Here is a 15,277-nt window from a genome sequence, read left to right as displayed (position 1 = left end):
TGTAATCATTCTTCCCGTTCATACTGACCATGAGAAGATCCCCCAAAATGCACCATAGTCTTTGTTTTGAGCAAAATTGTATTTAAAAGTTTATCTGATAATAATATGAGGCTTTACCATACAGTTTCCAAGAGGCTGTTTTATGACACACTTGAAAAATTGTGAACCTATCCTTTAAGACTAGTTTCAAGCCATTTCTGTGGAACCATTTTACTTATAGTTGCTCACATTACCCATTTAAACCTTTGTACCCTCTCCCTGGTTCTGACATATCCATCCTATGTTTCACTTTACTACCTTGCAGAAACCCAGCAATAGGCTTACAAATAGATTTTCTTTACAGAATGAGACTAAACCAATGTCATCTGAAATTCTGCTGTAACTGTTGATTTGCTTGAGCAATCTTGTGTTATCTCCTGCAGGGCCAGAGCAGTGCTGATGGCTGTAACCTCACAGCAAAACACGTTCGCTTTCTCAGGGCCGGAGGTACAAAAGAATGTGTTTTACTTTAATGGCTTATGCATTTTTAAACAACATCTCTTGTACTGAGTGCCCGAGCGTCTGAATTTTTTTTCCCATATCTTGATTCTCATCTGTGTCCTCCTGTAGTCCAGTTCAGCAATTTCAGAGCTGGAGGGGATGGTGGGGGGTGGTTGGGGGGGTGGTGGTGGAGGGGGGGGGGGGGGGGGGGGGGGGGGTACAGAAACCTTCTGTCTGATGTTTACACCATGCACCCAGCATTGAGTAATGAGTAAATACTGTATGTACGTTAGGCCAACATGTAAATGTGTTGCCTTTTACTGTCTCACTCACTACAGATGCTTTTTTCCTTCTTCCTCTCTGTGCTTCTCTGATTTAAGGTTCACAATCATCAGTAAATCACTGCACAGCACTACTAACAATCAATTAGTCCAGTTGATTAATTAATCCAATATCTTGATGCTAATAAAACCAGTGCAAACCTGAAATTGTCCCTTTTTAACCTATTACCCACTCAGGCAGGAGTGAAATGGCCATAGCTAGTGTTGTGTCTGATTTTCTGTCTCCTTCGTGTATTTAAATAGCTGGACAAAGTATTGTAAAATCACTTTTCAATATAATCCAGTTCAATGCAACACCTGCACTAACTAAAACCTCATACTGTAAGAGGGAATCAGCACTTCTCTGACACTGTCAACAAAAACTGAACATCATAATCTTCACAAAGAGAGAATTGATTGCAGCACACTGCACAGAACTGTGTAGCAGACTCACCAAGTTCATTTTGATGCCATTCCTCTCATCACATATCAGGCACAGTGACCATTGACTCCTCAAGATTAAATACATTTTTCTGTCTTTAGCCTCTTCGAATCTTATCTTGCCCTTTCCTTCCCCTGACTGTCCAAGCAGCTTTTCTCAAGGTCTGCATGCTCACTGGTAAAGCGATTAAGATATTAGTATGGTGCAGCATATTGGGATAAGGCTTGGGAAATGAATAGTGGACAGAAATCACTGACTGTCTTCAGGCCTTAGGGGAAGAATCATGACCTTTCACTCGTTTTAGCTGAACCAAGGGATTTTACCTTGAAACAATAACAGAGATATGCTATGTGAGCATCTCTCGAAGGTCGGCTGAGGCATAAATCTGCCACAGGCAAAAATCTGAAAATTTCCCCAGACAATCAGAACACTATGTTTTTTATTTAGAAAAGGCTGTTTTTGAAATGAGACAGCAAGGACACCTGGGGAAATCAGGAAACGCAAAATGAAGATTCTAATGGGTTGAGTCAGTTTATGTACATAACAGAAATATAAAAGGACATTACTCAGGTTAATGAATGTTGTGTTACTAAATATATGCTGCTGCATAACTTGCAGACATGGAAAAAGAACAGAGGCAGCACCAACAAAAAGCAGGTGCTCCTGACGCAGGGGGCTGCCAAAATACTGTCAAGAAATGGAATTAATTCACTTAAAAATTCAAGGCACACTGCTTTGTACAAAAAGTTGCAAAGCCTTTTATCGTGGCTATGTGATTAAAAACAAGACTGAAGCATGTGTGTGATGATTTGAAGCAGAGGAAGACTACTTTTAAGAGGCAGTGTGATGCAGTGTGGCTTGAATTCTGGAGGGAATTCATTTCCTTTCTTGAGAAAAGCACTTCTAGACTGACCTCAGAGTCTGAGCTCATCTTATTTATTCAGTGGTGGCAATAATAGTTCCATTTTTTCCTGGGTTGTGACTTGGTCTGACCCATCCTGCCCTTATGATTTTGTTATATAACATGCTGGTGAAAAGAAATTTACTCTCACTAAAGCTATATAAAGGTGGAACTTATGAATCTTTTTGCTGATTAAAACAGTTTCATTCAGTTTAGTTTAAAGATTCAGAGTCATTTTTAGCCATCCTTACAGCATGGTTGGTCAGTTAGTCCACCACTTTTGTCCAAACTGAAATATCTCAACAATTACTTGGATGGGTTGCCATGAAATTGTGGTCATTTGTGGTTCCCAGAGGATCAATCCTACAGACTTTGGTGAATATATGGCTTTTCCTCCAGCACCACCAGACCAGGAGGATGTAATTTGTGGTTTTGAGTGAAATATCTTGACTGTATTGTCATGAAATTTGGTACACCCATTCATATTCCCATCAGGACCAATTACCTGACTTTTCCTCTCACGCCAATATTTGTCCAATATTTTGGTTTGTGATCAAATATGACATTTAGTTACCTCACAGAGCCACTAGCATGGCTGTAGACTCTTAGTCTTGTTCTTCTAAGCTCAGAGATCACATCACTATTAAAACATACATCAGTATATACATCAGTATGCAAATGCAGATCGTGCTGAGATACCAATGCTGCATCTGACTGTCTTCAGTTCAGTCTGTTGCTGGTTCAAAGTGTTGCGTTCAGCTCAGTACAAACTTACACCTGCAGAAGCACTAATAAGCTCTGCAGCCACCAATTTGCAACTGAGTTATCACATCGTGATTTCAATAAGCTTTGAAACAGGAAGTAACATACTGTGTATCACGACTGAGCTGACAACTGTGCTTTCGGTATAATCAGTTTACAGTCAGAGTACATCTATTTTTGATTTTAACACTGTTTGTGTACAGCAGGCTATGTGCTTCACGTGTACTGTGACTGAACTGCTGTATGGAAACTCAAGGTAAATTCTCCTGAGGACACAAACATTGAGCACAATCCAATTATCCTGCTCATAAAACATCCTCAAAGCTTTGCTGTTGCTTTTCAGTGTTCATAGGCATTTTACAGTCAGAGCTTTTTTTATTAAAGGTCTCCTGATATATATTTGATGACCCTTAGTTTAATCAATTATTTAACTACAATCCAAGGCTAACAAATGGTAACAATCATAAATATATGATTGAATTATGTAAACACGTATGTTTTTGTGGCATGTATGTAGACTATAGAACAAACGGTCATGAGTTTTTCCAGTAGCTGCCCGAATCGAGGACAGTCTGAGGCTGGCTGAGTGTGCCGGTTTCTTAGTAGTTACTCTGTTGATTAAATCATCAAGTAATCAAATCAATCAAGTAATCAAATCTGAAAACTTCTCCAACTGATGGGGCACACGGTCGAGTAAGAAACCACAGACCTCCACGGAACAGCCAATCTGATTAAGTCCCTCTCAAACACAATTTGTCTGCTGTTAATGAAAATGAATGTAACCTGCCTCCACACGCTGTTTCAACAGCACCCCAGTAAGGATGCAGAGCAGTGTAGTTAGTCCAATCACTTCGATGTAAACACATATCCCAGCTGTCAGTGTGTATTTACGTCTCACCGTCGCCTTATTTCCATTTCAGTATTTTAGACTTGAGGCTCTTGTGTGGAGGTAGCTTATAAAGATAGACACGTGGAGGAGGTGAGTGTCTGTGGCTGCTGTGACTCGAATTGGGTTGTGAAATCTTTCATTTTAGCTGCAGTATGATCCCTTTAACTAAAAAAATCCTATCATTGCTCTGACAGCTGAGCTGGACATTAATATGTCTGTCACCAGAGGCATCAATGTGACAACAGCTGTAATGAGATTCATTCCAAAAGGTAAAATGCAGCCACATATTGGTGGAGTCAGCAGAAACAAGATGTATATGTGTGTGTGTGTGTGTGTGTGTGTGTGATTGAGTGAGTCACTGACTTGTGCCTGACGTACTTGTGTCATAATGTTGTTGACACACTTGCCAATCATAGGTAATGACGCCACGGGAAGAAGTCAGTCTTGCGATCATCCCAGGTCTCGACTGTCACAGATGTTACTGTCACTCTGCTGAGCTCTTGAAGGGCCCCCTGATGTGAGGAATTACCTCTCTGAGTTGTGAACAATGCCCTGAAACATGCGGTGAGAACACAGGCCAAAAGGAAACATGATTCACAGTCATAAAAGAATAAAATCTTCCTCTGCGCTCAACACTTTATGCACTCACTGTTGTGCAATGTCTTCATTTACTTATCAGTGTGCCTAAGGTGCTAAGCTGGAGGCTTATTTTATGTATTGTGTATATATAGTTCTGTAGTGGGTTTTACCAAAGATAAGCATGCTAAGGGTTTTCAGAGAAAGTGCAGTGAATCCAATATGTTGCAGCAGTTTATGGGGAGAGATTTTTTTTTTTTTTTATTGGAACAGCAGCTACCTGTGTTCAATGATGTTTGCTCATGTTTCACACTTCATATGAAGCCAGTAGCTGCAGATAGTGTGGAACCAATAAAACATCACATAAAATACAAAGCTGCAGCTCTTCTCCGGATAGTGTTACATGCTGCAGTATCTCCTGAATCCAGCTTTCACTAAATATCATGAAAACTGAATGAAAGCCACTGTAGCTGGTGTTATTAAATGCTTGTTTTCTTTATGCAGTGTGCAGCCACCTCTCCTCGTGTAGCTGTGCAACAGCTATAACCATACAATCTTTAACATCAGAGCTTTTTGTTGGCAGTAGTTCAAAAGGTCACCCCTTGAAACAAAAAAAAATCAAACAACCGACTTTTTAAGTGGAATATTGATTTGTCATGGGAATGATATTCAGAGGACCAATTTCATCTGCCTGTTTCCCCTTTATGGTAAATTAGAGCGTGGCAAGTCTTATCAAGTGCATTTCAGGACACTAGACTCGCTGTGAATACTGATGAGAGAGAGGGGGGTGTGAAGTCTCTGCCCAAAACTGGAGCTGAGTCAGTTAAAGGGTAATTCCTCTCAATGTAGGAAATCGTTCATAACAGAATAGAGTCAACACTTGTTGATGCCCTTGTAAATATTTCAGTATGTATCATATTAGCCAGTATATTTCTGGATCCATTTATGTGCATGTTTTGTCTCCAGCCTCTAACCAAATTTGATTTTATTATGAGATATGAATTTCCTCTTCCTTTTCTTAGATATGAAATTCTGGCCAACATCTGTAAATATGCTCATTTGAATACCCAGAGATTCTGACTTGCACACCATTTACTGCATATTGTAATTGGCTGTAAAAGTCCAAATCTATGACCTGCAAACATCTGCAAATCACTCGGCAGGCAATAAGAACGAGCTCCGTCTAGCAAATTAGATGATTAAAGATGTTTGACTTTTAAGAGGAAATTTGCCTCTGAAGTAAATCATTGCAATAACCTAACATATTTTTAACAAGCAGCACAACATTAGACTCAAGTTTACTTTCATGCCTCCAGGATGATGGAAGTGGTCATGACAGCTGATTCAGTTCACAGAATCAACATTGCGCTTTATAAGTTGTACCATGAATATGTGCTGTGGGTCATGCTTGCACAATTCAAGTCATGAAAACCATTTTCTGCTTATCCTAATTACACAAATGTGCTTCTAGGAAACAATTACCTCACAGTTCAATAGAGCCAGATGGCAAAGAATCACTCTCTTCTAAACCTTTCAGCATGCAAAAGATATATTTTTATTCTTCCAACATCTCAGGTGCCATATTGTCTTGTTAGAAACTCTGCACGTACGCACGCACATTAGCACATACTGTACAATCAGCTTTTCACTCAAGGGCATTTTAACATACAATATAAGCCAACCTCCTCCTCAGCCGATAATTACCATAACACACTATGCTGCAGTAACATTGATATAAGCCTTTACAATGAAAAAGACTTTCATCAAATCCTGGTGTGAGTAGATCACTTGACCCACTTTACTACCACAAGGTCTCAGAGATTGTTACAGAAGGTCGCCAAACCTCCCTGAGGACACGCTTTTAATGCTCCCTTAAGTTTTATTAAGTCCCCTGTAATGGACTTGGCTTGACCTCGACAGCGGACATGGAGTGAACAGAAGGACACACGTTGTAGCTGCCCCACCCATATACTGTGCTTTACAGCCTCTAATTGCCATGGAGAAATGTGATTAATTCATGTGCTGCTTGCTTTAAATAAATCCACTCTGCCTCTGCTTTGGATTCATAGATATAAAATGTGATCAAAAATAAAAAAAATGTGCCAAAGTCAAAATAGTGAAAATTGTGCCCACAAGACGTTTTGTCACAAATGTTCCTTCCTGCCAGGGGACTTGAAAATATGCTTTTTAACCACAGATGGCCATCTCTTTTCACTAACTGAGGACTTATGGTATTCCCTCTAGTGCAAGTTACTGCATTAGCTGCTTTAGCAACCCCCGCCCCCCACCACCACCACTGCTGACAATCTAGTCACAGATGGTCAGTGCGAGTGTACAGGAGGATTATATGCACGGCAGAGAGAAGGCTAAGAATAAAAAAATTGAATTTCATTGAGAACTCAAAAAGAGTCACATTAGCTTTTTTAAACGGTGATGTGAAAGATGCGGTTCACTCATTTAAAATATCCTGTATGTGTGACAATTTTGTCACAATGCTTAATGAGAACAGACTGAGACACAAATAATAAATCGCGTATGCCAAGTGGGAATCATGTCATAGTATTAGGGTGCAATCAGTTTTTCTGCCGGTGCACCAGGGAGTGGACAAGAGATACTGTAATTGCTGTTGTCTGAATGAATCCCATAGGGACTTGCTGGGTAAATAACACAGAGTGAAAGTGACTGGAACTACTCCCAATAGATCGAGATACTGGAGCTATTATAATAAACTACAGAAGTCACTGCCTTTGGTGTGTGAAAGAGAGATGTTAGGTAAAGGCTCGAGCAGTGTGCACACATGTTCTTTTTCAAAAGAGCAATAGTATAAACATCAGAAAACAAACATAAAGTCCTTCCCTTTTCATATCTGCTTGATGTCCCATTTTTCCCCATTTAACTTTAACCTGAACTGCTGGCCATTAAAAAGTTTTTCTGAGTAATAAATGCCCGCTCCACTAAATTGGCTTTGTAGCGCTGTACTACCAACTATTACCTGAATAAACTGCTTTCTCAAGTGAGATGGAAACGCAGAGGTCAGTATCCAAGGTACAAATGACTCACTTTTTGGCTATACCAATTCGTCCCCAAGCAGTGATTAACCTCACCCAGAGGCTGTAAATCAACCTGCCAGGAGTTGGATAAGCAAGAAGGTTCAGGGCACAGATGCAGCTTCGACACAACTTACATCCTGGCTAGCACTGCATCATTTTCCCAGAAGACAGACTGGCATTGTGGCCAGTCTGGGACATGTGCACTCAACATTTGTGTGTTTGCCAGATTGGAGAGCCTGTTTGCTCAGCTGCTGTTTTTTCTTGAAACTGGTGAATGTGCGAGACAGCATTTTATTGGTCATTATTCTGCTGCACTGATATAAAATCTGTTCAGAGTTTTCAGTTTGGCAGTCAAGCTCTTGTTGTCGTGACAAGTATTGTGTCCAAAAACATTCAGTGCTAATTAAGTGTGTGACCTAAATACTGCTTTGTTAGTTGTTTCCTTCATTTTCATGTCTTCAGATACAAACTACAACCTCCTGCATTTATTGCCAAGGGGTATGTGGAAAGATTGTGGAGCAGCTCAACTAATTTGCTAAGAGGAATTTGTAATTTGTTTTAAAAATATGTCCACATATTTAGCCTGCTATAACAGCTGAACAATGTTGCAATTAAGAGTGTTTTAAAACTAGTTAACAAGCCAGGAGAAATTTTTGAAACAGTTAGCTAAAAGTGGATGGATAAATGATTGAGATGACTTAAAGCAACAACCATTGAAGCGATGGTTGGAATATCTTTACTTTAAGTACAAACCGTTGAAACTATATACTAGCTAAAAGCAATGGATACATGGTTACAGTAGCTGAGAGCAATGGATAGCAGTTGAACAGTTAGCTAAAAGTAAAAAAATAGTTAAATAGTTCAAAGAAATGGATAAATGGTTGGAACAGCTTCTGCCACTCCAAGTATGAAAAAGCAGACTTAATCAAACTGACCCTATAATGGATAAAAAATTACTGAAATAAATAAAAGCATTAATGGAACTGTTGGACAGTTAGCTGTAAGGAATAAAGTTAAAAGTAATAGATAAACTGTCAAAATACAGTTAGCTTAAGGTATTGGGAATAGTTAGCTAAATGTATAAACAACTGAAATAGCTAAATATAGCTAAAAGTAATAGATAAATTATTAAAATAGCTGAGAGCTAACCGTTGATATGGTTAATTAAAAGTAACAAATAAATGGTTTAAATAGTTTAATTTGGATAAATTGTTGGAACAGCTTCTGTCTCTTCAAATGGTACAAAACTGCAAACTTAATCAAACCAACCAATCCACTTATTAATAATTAAATAATATCCTGTTTAAAATCAGTTCAAGTGAACACATTTGGAAGATGACGGGTATCAATGAAGACGTTAATCCGTCAGGGCTGTGTGAGTATGTCTGCTAACGCTAACCTATAGGCAATAATGTCACTTTTGAATGAAAATTTTTTTTCTGCCTTCAAACTGAACAGGGTACCTGCAGGTCAAAACATACATTTTATTTGTTGCACTTCAGTTCCTCGAAGGTGCACTCACTTACTTCCAGCCTCCTCAGTCCGGAGAATCACTAACTTACAGCAGCCACTGTTGTCTCATCTCAGCTCTTCTGGGAATTGCTTTCTAGCATCTGGGTATAATAAAAGTTTGAATTATTTATCAATTTTAGTGTGCATGAAACATCCACCACTCAATCAGCTGTCACAGCACTGCACTGAATAAGCCTGTGTGCACAGCTAATCAGATTTATTTGTGTTGGAATCAATTTAATTTGATTGGATACACCTGAACAAAGTTTGGAAACTGACTGGGTAGAGAATATTAAAGCCAACTGAATTTTGTACCAACATGCTGTGGATTGATGAAGTCAAGGAAAGTTGGAGTCAGACCAGCAGAGTTTCTTGTAGTATTTTCAGTATGTGAATGCTTCTTATAATTTGTAGAAGTTTGAGAGCATGTCATATAACTCACACTCGTTTTGAAGAGTATTACCCTTTTAGCCTCTCAACTGACAAATGATTAGTTGACGTCTCATGTGTCACAGTTTAGACAAAACTCTGTCATCTAAAAGTTGTGAGGATGATGGAAATCAAGAAGAGGAGCTGAGACATCTTCGTGTCCCAGAAAATATGTAAATTTTCTGAAAGTATGCAAATTTTCTGGGACATGAACAAATCTTCATTCTCGAGCCTCTCTTTGAAGATTACTAAATTATCCCACATGGTATTTACTGAATGTGTTACTTAGGTAATCCAGAGGGGGAAGATGAATTAATATGATGAAGACTGCTAACTGTGTGAGCAATGCAAGGCCATTTGGAGGATCAAAGGTTTCAGTTTTAGTCGGCCGAGGCTGTTAAGTGGTGAGACTGCATTTATTTAAATTATTTTTTTCACGTTTCAAAGACAATTATCAGTAGTGTTAACTGTCTTTGACTATTGGATTCATCTCAATATGGCTACTGTACCCTTCATCAGCACACACACACTTTAATACTTTGGCAACATTGTTCTTGAAACCTTCATGCCCCTTTTAATTGAATTGAATTGAATTGAAATTATTCCATTGTCACTCACTGAAGGTTTCACCTGTATGAAGGCTCATAGTAGAGCTGGTGTGTGGGAGGGATAAAGAAAAGACTTTTATTTTACTTAATGATGAGGAGTTTACAGCTTTGCAAAGACTCAAAATGAGTCTCTTTTCTGTACCCATATTCTTAAATTTGTAACTGCAAAAGTAATAAAAAGGATCACTTATTCTTAAATCTTTGCACCACTGAAGCCTGTAATAATATGGCTCTAAGACATCTAACTTAAAATATTTAGGTCATCCTTCTTGTCTAGGGTTTTTTGTAGACCTATGAAGACACAGATTTAAGCACTGCTTCTCTCTTATTAAAAGATTGATCAAATATTTATTAGACAAGCACGCCTTTCACAGGAGAGACGAACATGCTCATAAAATTTCAGTCATGTAGCAGACCATAAATGATTCTGTCTGCTTCACTAACTCTTCGCTAAAGTCTTAAACAATTCAGGATCTCTTCCATTTAAAGCAAAAGAAAAAAGCCCTGTGAAGACAATTACTCATTCAAAGCAGCAGCACCCGCTCCCGAGGTGCATCATCTGCTAATGTGCACTGAGTGATTTTGTATTCACAGTGGTAGGATTGTTATTCAGATGGTTTGAAAAAGTCTTGGTGGGGAAACCCAATTAGGATACCAAGAAGGGCAATGTTGTAATAAGATTCTGTCACTCTATAATGGAGTGACAGGGCTGGTAATAAAGCTGGCACATGTTGAGCTCTCACTCTGAGCAGATTTCAATCAGGGTCGCCATGGGAAGCATGACCAGCCCCGAAAAGGGAATATAACGTCCTCCCCTTCTGGTTTAACAATTCCAAAAGAGTATCTTTTAAATACATAATTACTCATTAAGCAATTTCTACAATACTCGATACATGTACAATAGCTGACTGAGAGGGTTGAAACATTTTGTAACATATCCATGATTGATTAATAATCAACTATTCCAATGCTACAATGAGCCCGAAATGAATAAATAATTACATACGTGAATGGTGGCTGTTTTGACAACCCATTAACAATTTAATTAATTGCATGCCAAACATTTGCTGGTTTCAGTTTCTCAAATATGAGGATTTACAGCTTTTGTCTGTGTCATATCACTGTAAATTTAAAACTGCTAAATATTAAATATGGAGACATCACCTTAAACTCTTGGGACTTGTGATTTAAAGGAAGTGAAAACCTGAAAAATCGTTCACAATCAGCCTCTTATCATGAGCGCTGGGGTCTACACAATTCTCAACCAAGTTAGAGCAGTTTTGGATATTGATTTCACATGAAAGATCTCTGTTGTTGTGTTTTTCTCTGAGCTCTTTGCATTGATTTGAAGAGGGCGGGCAGAATTTAGTAATATCTGAATCAAAATCTGATGACAGTTGTCATACGTGAGGATTTTTTTTTTTTTTCAAAACTTCATCTTTAATTGTTCCTTGTTTAGTCATTAATGTTGCATTAAGAGATTATTTGGCCTCTTGGGGGCAGTGGAAACAAGCTGTAAACACAGCATTTACATAGTATCAGCCTCAAAGTTGTTATACCAAACTTCTTAGTTGCTTATTTAAACATCCAGCACAGAGCAACATCTGCATTCATTCGAGGTCATGTTTCCACCTGACAAATTTAAGTCCAACATTTCCTCTCCTTTTTGCTCAGTTTTTGTCTCCACCAGGTCCTGAGACAAATATTTGACTCTTTAAGAGCTAAATTCTGTTTTATTCACCAGCTAGTAGCTAACTTTGCCTGTTGTGGCTCAAAACAATGTTGAGAGCCGTGAGAGTGAATAAAACTGAAAAATTTCAGATTTCAGGTTCAAAACCATTAGCTGATGATAATTCTCTGTGGGTTGGAGAGACCAATTTTCACATTACACATTAGATCTTGATCCATTGTTAATATAAACATTTTTATTAGATTTCAAACATTTTTAGGGGCTTTAAGATACTAATTCTGGGACATTCTTGAAACAAGCTAAACTTTAGCAAAAATTTAAGAAATTTCTGCACAGAAAATGTATTTAACCCAAACTTTTCTATCACACTGTTTGGAAGCAATATCTTTATCTAACTCTGTGTGGTGTGATTCTGAACTAGATTAAGGTGTACAGTGAGACTGCAGCTGAGATCAATTGAACTATTTTTTACTGAAACCTTCTCTCCAAGAAACAATCTATATTCTTTTATTGCTCAGGTTTATCTCAAACACTGTTTTGAAAATATTTTATAGTGTAAATAACTTAAGGTCATAATACTGCTGACAATATAAGTGAGTGGTGAAAAAAGACCCCTGAGATGGTATTGCTTTTAATGTAAGCAATCTTTTGCAGTAGGGGTGAAAAAGCTGAGAAACATTTATCCTGAAATAACCTTTTGTCAAGTGGAGAATGCTTACTTTATAGAGGTAACAGAACCAATACACGCCTCAGTCTGCAATTTTAGCGGAAAGGACACCACAGCAATAAAGAGCACTTGAATTGATATGTGGTGACTCATGGAGAAAGCAAAGAAAGAAAAGCAATTGAGATTCTGTAGGGGAGAGCTAAGCACTATTTACCTAGGCTGCCCAGAGCAAGCCTGTGGGCACAACACAGCTGACACCACGAGTAAATGATGCCCACCCCGCCTTCTCATGGTGATCAAAAGGACATTTTTAAAATCTGGTAGGTTCTCTTATGACCATTTGGACATTTCCTGCTGCATAAAATGTCATGTGGTACCTCAAGGTCTTAGACATTGGACATTGTCTAATTAAAAGATTTGTGTGAAAATTTTCCTACCCTGATATATTTCTGTGTCTGTTTTGAAGACAAATTCTGCTAATACATGTGAATAAAATAAGTAGTGTGCATTTACTGTAAAAGACAGCATCCGGTGAGGGAGGGAAACTCCCACTCCATCTTGTTCAATATTGATGGTCTCTTCATTAGTGAGTGCAAACTCACTTAACACTTTAAAAGTGATATCAGCTCATGGATACACCTTTATTCATAGTTGCACATCCCAGATGATCTCTTACTTCACAAGATCATCCAGCTCACAGAGCTAATGGCACTGTGCTTTAGAGAAGCGACAAATTTTGTGCTCATTGACTATGGATGAGCATCTGGTCAATGTGGATGTGTGATCTGATCCCTGTGCAACCTCCTGAGAGTGTCTCACTGTGTTTCTCTATGCACAGAGACAAACATGCAGACATACAGAGCCCAATGAGTCACGCTCTACACCCACAACTGCTCCTATGGTGGCATACAAATGCAACTTTCCACTATACATGACAATGAACTATTGTGAATGTGAAAGAGCCAAGCAACTGGGAAAAGGACCTGTATTATAATAATAATAATAATAATAATAATAATAATTTTATTTATAGAGCACTTTTCAAACAGTAAGCACAAAATGCTTTCCTAAGGAGTGGAAATTCAAAACATAACAACATTAGCAATAATTGCAAGCAGTAAAATAATGAAACACAGTAAAATTTAAAAACTCTCAATGATGGAGGAAAAAGATAAAAACTCAATAAAAGAAAAAATCAAACAGCTCATGACCATAGAAATGTAGTCTATCAGCTGCCATTCTATAAATGGTAAACATCACACTGATTATTCATGTGTTTGGACTGTTAGACTTTGCGAATAAGTCTGTTTTATGGATAGAAAAAATGAACCAATATTTCAACAATATCATTATCATCAGAACAGTCCAGATGCTGGTGTATCTGATAGCAGCACAGTAGGTACTGTAATAATCCAAACAGAAGATTTAATGAGATACAGCTGCATGTTATTACTTTATCCATTTTTCAGCAATTATATAAAACTTATTTGGATTGCTAGAAGTATTCAGTGGTGGAAAGTAACAACATATTTTTACTCAATTCCTGTACATATTTAAAATTTTAAGGTACTAGTATAAATACTCTACTTCACTTGAGTATTTACTACATCACTACTGTTCAGAAGGAAATATTGTACTTAATTACATTTATTTGACAGTTATAGTTACTAGTTACTTTGTAAATTATGATTTTACCATCAAAATGTTTAAAATATGATACATTATTAAGACAGTATACTCCTCAGTATACTGTAGTTCATATTGACTAGTTTGATATAAGGTAAGAGCAGGTAAAGCTCCAACCTGGCAACACTGGAGGTCCATCTACAGTACCAGTCAAAAGTTTGGACACACTTTCCTATTCACTTGAATGAGAAAGTGTGTATATGAGTGTATATGACAGCAACATCAGGTCCATCCTAATGTATGGTTCTCGATGCTGGTGGGAAACCGAAGCTGATATGAAAATGATCACAATCTTGGAATTATACAGATACCAAAATCAAGAGCACTATAATAGAAAAAAGGTACAGTACAGTTGACCACAATGAGACCGTCCTCCCATGAAAAACATCTGCATTTGTTGTTTCAGCAAATGCCTGAAAAATACATGAGTTTACGATCAAGTGACAAAGCGCTCTAGCAGCCGTAGTAATTAGTCTGCAAAGAGAGGAGGTCGGGGTGAATGGGTCTTTCAGTTTGTTTTTTGTTTCCTATCGACAGTCAACATTGGTTTCTTTTACCCATGACTGCAGTCATTCCCTAACTCTAACCAAGTTGTTACTATTGTAGCCATATTAAAGAAGGTCCCCTACCCTTAACAAAGTAGTATTTTTAATCCAAACCACAATGTTTGCCTAACCAAGTTGTTTTCGTGCCAAAACCTAACCAAATCTTAACCATAGCATTGTCAGATCATAAAATGGTTTGATTTTGGAAAGTCTTCATGCTGACAGCGGCATCAGATCAGAATATGCATGTGTAGTTCTGGAGAGCATGGACCAAAAATATATTTTGTTGTTTAATTTGGAGGACTTGTTGACTGCGATGGCTGGGCCATGTGCTTCAAATGGAGGTAGATGTCATCCTGAACATTGCACTGAGATGGAGTCTTCCAGGAAAAAGGAAAAAATTGTAAGGCCAAAAATGACCTGATGCTGAACAAACAAGCTAGCAATGTAGGGAGAAGAGGAGTAGGAAGTATTGTGTTCAAGAAGTAAACACACTCTGATGTTAAACTACTATTCAATCTATCACAATAACATTTATATTTCAAATACTTTTGTCCTGGTTTGGCTGGATCTCCTCCATTTCAGACAAAAAACTGAAAACTGATTCAGATTTGTTAGGGTTTACAAATGTAGCACTTTTTAAAAATCAGACTAATGCCAAAATCTGCTCCTCAGCCATTCTTTGTAGCCACAATCTCTCATCCCCAGTCCTCTGCATTG

The sequence above is a fragment of the Thunnus albacares genome, chromosome 20 (genome assembly GCF_914725855.1).
Source record: "Thunnus albacares chromosome 20, fThuAlb1.1, whole genome shotgun sequence".
Taxonomy (NCBI): Eukaryota; Metazoa; Chordata; class Actinopteri; order Scombriformes; family Scombridae; genus Thunnus; species Thunnus albacares.
This window is presented reverse-complemented; position numbering follows the sequence as displayed.